This window comes from Silene latifolia, chromosome 11 (assembly GCF_048544455.1).
Source record: "Silene latifolia isolate original U9 population chromosome 11, ASM4854445v1, whole genome shotgun sequence".
Lineage (NCBI taxonomy): Eukaryota > Viridiplantae > Streptophyta > Magnoliopsida > Caryophyllales > Caryophyllaceae > Silene > Silene latifolia.
Genome location: NC_133536.1, coordinates 141,205,978 through 141,211,290, shown reverse-complemented (window position 1 = coordinate 141,211,290; position 5,313 = coordinate 141,205,978).

Here is a 5,313-nt window from a genome sequence, read left to right as displayed (position 1 = left end):
TCTTTTAAAGAAATATTTCAAAAATATTTGAACTATTGTTAAAATGCTTTCAATGGTCACAAATAGTTTTCTGAAAATATTTTGATGTCTTTGAAGAAAACAGAACTTTCAATGTCTTGCTAAAGAGTTTGCTTGCACAATAAGACACTTTTTATAAACGGGTTATTTGCTTTTACATTAATGGAAATGTTTTTGGTTCCTATAAACGCAACCATTTATGCTTGTTTCTTGATGGAAAACACAACCCATATTTGTGTGTGCACTAACCTGATTTCTTGCTTGAGTATACATCGATTTCTTGAGGAAGAATACTCGGTTTACTTGGAGAAGAATTTCGGTTGTCTTGTGCATGTTGCCCAAGCAAACTATTTATAATATTTTAATCACTTGTGCTAATGGGGTGTGAGGTATTTTAATGTGTAAAGTATACTACTTGGACATTATAAATACCTTGCTTAATTCATTTTTACAAGTGTGGAACAAACGAGTTTTAAATTGAAAAAGACTTATGCTTTATCGAGTAAATTAACTTTGCAAAATCGTTTATCACTTAACAAGTACTGAGTCACATTTTGCAAGTTTGTTTTTTTTTCTCTTTGAGTCTTTTATTGAGTTTGTTGTGTAGCACCTAGTCGTTTAATCGAGTTCGAGGATCCCGTGTTTTGTACTTAAACTTTATCTCCTCCGTTCAATTGAGTGAACAACATTGAGATAAGTTGAGTCTTGTAACAACCGGGTAGAACTAAACCAATGTCTTAGAATAAAGTTATCTTAAGCATGAAGTCTTCGAAGCGGAGTAGCTTTTGAGCATGAAGTCTTTTGACGGAGTAGCCCAAAGCAAAATTCTTATTGCGGAGTAGCTTTAAGCACTGAGTCTTTCGGCGGAGTAGCCCAAAGCAAAAGTCTTGAAAGCGGAGTAGCTTTTAAGCAATATCAACCGGAGTAGGTTGGGAAGTTGTTTTATTATTCGGGGTGGTCATAGTTTGTATGAGTTTAATGCTAAAACGTTTAAAAAACAGCGCTGGACGTAGGTCGCGGAGTAGTGACCGAACCAGTTTTAAAACATCGCTTATCGTGTCAATTTCGTTTTATTTCCGCTGCCACTCTAAACTCACGTTTTAACTTCAGAAACAACAGTTGAGTACATAGTGACTTCTGCTTGCTAAATCGTTGTTGAATACTTCTAACTATGTAGTTCTAAGTATCAACTTCTCCTTTCATCTATGTGTTGTCTAAAGCGTTTAAGAGTTTTAAGAGAAGCTTTCATTAAGCTTAAATTTTTAAATAGACACCTAATTTACCGCCTCCCCCTATTAAGTGTTTTCGCCCTTGACTCTTCAATAATAAAGTGGGTAATGGAGGTCTTCACTCTTCCATTATACCCTTACCTTTGCCTTCGGGATCCATTTTCCCCTTGTTCTTCTTGCTAGCCCGCCTAGCATAGGCTCCCTCCTCGGAACAGATCCTCAATGGATTCAATACAGCAACGAGACCCGGACTCTTACACGACCCAATGCAAGGCCAAAGCCGAGCCCAAACGCGGCTCACCGCCTCCTTGGGACCCAAGCTCCTGTTTTTCGGTGGCCTCATCACATCCGAGCTCACATCATCACCAAAATCTTCAATATAGGCGTGATTCGCCTTCGCCGCCTCCCTATACTTGAGGTCGGTGACTTCATCCGTGCGGAACTTGGACCTTTCTTCCAAGATTGAAGCTCTTGACCATTTGATATAAGAGGGAGTCACCCATGTCGTTGATGTTAGGTTCATATACCTATTATTAGACTATTCTAATAGTGAACTAATTAATATATTAATATGTGTTCTTAGGATCTAATGCATGCATAACTTAATAAGAAATCAAATAAGAAAACAATGGTTCTTACTATCGTTATTTTCGGATTTTTGGGCACAAGGGAGGTCTTCTACCTTCACTTGTTCTTGAGCTTGAATGTCAATGGAAGATCCTCCAACCTTGGTCTCATAAGTAGAAACCCTCCTCAAGAGATGCACCCAAGATTAGCCCTTATCACTACTAAATAATATTTGCTAGATATTTGTTTAGTAGTCTACCTTAAAAATGACTACTAATACTCATATATTATATTAATAATATTAGTAGTATTTTGGAACAATTTAGATTAAAACTTCTCAACGTTTAGAGAAAGAAAACTAAGTATGAGAGAGGGATTTTGCATGCATATGCTTTTTAGAGAAAGATAGAGTAAAATAAGAAGAACAAAAATGATCCTCTTCAATTCACTCTTACCGTCCAAATGCTCTTACATAGAGCATTTTGGGTTTCTACTTTTTGTCTTATACAATATGCTTTAGTGTGTAGGTAGTAGGGTAGGTAGTAAAGTATGTCATAAGATGTTGGAGCATCTTTCCAACAACAAAATGACAAAACCAAAAATTCAAGCATGCTACCTTTTTAGACGGTACACATGAGTGTATATGGGTCCATTTTTGTCTTATAATATTTGTCCTACAAATGCTTATAAGTCTTATTTTTAATTATCTTACATAATTAAATATTAATTTGATCATACAACAATTATGTGACAAATTAATAAACATATATTCACCAACTTATTGATTAATATTTTACCATTATATCAACATATAATAGGTCTCATAATAGCTAGTTAGTTAAATTTAGAACCTCTTGTAAATGTAAATAACTAATTACCTCTACCTCGAAATATTTATAAAACCTCAACATAATTTAGTAAAATAATATTTAATCCAATAAATTTAATCTTATTTAATCACATTAAAAGAAGATAAAAAATCCAACTCATAAATATAAATTGTTCTTATTTAAGGAATTAATTAACTTGTATCAATATACAAGTAATTTACTTTACTGATTAGGGCATCATCCAATAGGTGTGACCTTAAGGGATCAACTGACAACCACCGTCCTACGACAGTAACGTCAAACTCTAGCAAGCCAATCGTTACCGATTAATGTTGATCAGTTGACTATTTAATTTATCATCCCTTTCGTATTCTTATTATGAGATTTAACTATGATGTTTAATCATGTGATCAAACTATTGTTAAGGACACTTACTCCAACAATCTCCCACTTGTCCGACACAAGTGTGCGTCACCAATTCTCTTGTCCTATTACAATCTCCCACTCAATGCAAGGTGTCTTGCATGTCGTACTTGCATTTGATCATATCTTGAGTGGTTTCCTCGATCTGGAGAGTAACTGTCTGACCGGAATTATCTACCGTAGATACCTTCCGAGCGTGGCCACGCATTTTCAGTTCACTGCTCCTCGAGTGGCCCTGAGATTTAGATAACCGTGACAAGGGGGTGGACAATTCCTATCGCACTATTGCCTTCGAATAGCCATAACTCATCATGACCCAAAAGTTGCCCATTTGACCTCAGTTACAAAAATCGTAGAGCATAAATCAAAGTCACTTAGAAATTGTGCCACCTTGGGGGAACAGTCTCTAGTCAAAGAATTGACTCATAAGAATACTATAGTAGCTCTCGCCACGACCAGGCTTTATAAAAATTACTAGAACTCTATAAGCGGTCGCTTCCCGATAGAGTGTCCCATACAGTCTGCCTATGTGATCGACTAGTCATCCCATATGACTCTATGGCACTTGAACTTGCCATCAATCACATCACACTCTAGTCACTTCGAGACGTCACTTCATATAAGCAACTAGGGGCCAATACTATGTTAATCCAGTTCACTTAAATAGGGTTCAACATTGTCTCGACAACCTATTTGGAAAAACAAAGTATTAAAGAAAAGAGTTTTATATAAAACTCAAACGTTGAATGCATTATCACATATGTAAAATTGATACCATATCAACTACTACATAATCTATAATCCATACTTAATTTATATATAACTATACATCTCAACTCAATCAAATGGCATGACTTATCATGCTTAGCCTGTGAAAAGGCCTTGGTTAGAAAGTTTTAGCAATACTTTGCACTTTTCCTAACCTTACTATATACTATTTCCCATTCTTGTGAATAATCTTGTATTATAAGAACTTCTTTGAGTAAGTGTCTAGATCCAATATGGACATAGGATCTCTTGTCTTTGAATAACTCCCACTGTCCTCACAATGTGTAGGGATAGGACCTTCGGTTATTGGAACGAACTACCATAGTTTCTCCAATTCATAAAACCGAATCCTAATATCATCCCTTCCTTCTTGCGTATCTCATTATTGCAAGTGTACTCAATTTCCGTTATGTATATCACTTGTTCAACTGCCTAGCACGTCTCTAGCAGGTATCCTCCTTAAATAATATAGCCAAGATGGTTCTCTAACCATCCTTAGTGTGTTTAGAATATGGTTATCGTGTAACTCCTTGCACATAAATCCATATCATTTCTAATTACTTAGCATCATATCTTTAGTACTTCCTGAGTACTAACTAATGAACTATGTAGCTACATAGAGACTTCTCTCAAAGATTTGATTTGTAACTTCTCGCCATAGTCCAAGTATACGAGGTTTGAGAATGGTGATACATCTTAGCGTAATGAATTAATCCCGCAGCGGAAGCACGTGGATTCAATTTCTACATGTTCAATACCTTTGAACTTGTTTAGACTCTTATTAACATAAGAATATTCATTTAACGCTAATATCCTCTTAGAACTATCTTTGTAGATCTGGATACCTTAGAGATGTATTATTCTTCTCCTAAGTCTTTCATCATTCACAATGATCAATATGTCCCTTACACATAAGACTAGTAACACCCCATTACTCCCACTAAACTCCATGTATAAACAGAACTACTCGACAATTCAAGAAAAGTTTATCACATGACTGAAACATATCATTCAACTCCTTGACTTTTACTTAAGATTTCTTCTTAAGTTTCCATCCTACCTTAGGATAGTTGCGATTCTCAAAATCATGCAAGATGATTTTAAAATCCAACTGTCAAATCATATCCGAATTTAATAAAGCGTTGTTGTTGCGTGCAAAACCCTTTGCTACCAATCAACCAAGCTAATTAAACATCTTCATGTTTATGCTCATTTCGGACTCTTGTGGAGTTGAGACTAGATAAAGCATCTTAATAAGTTACAGGTTTGTTACTTTCAAAATGTAACATGACTCCTGTCCACCTTAGGTTTCGAAGAAATAATTACTGATTTTGACCAAGAAGGAACATCTTCCTACGTCTTATTCTCAGTTTGTGGCTCTTGAACATTTTCTCCCACTCTGTCTTTAAGAAATAATCCTCTTTTCTTAATAGACAGCATCACGAGCCACAAACCCTTTGTTCTCGTGATCATGTAGG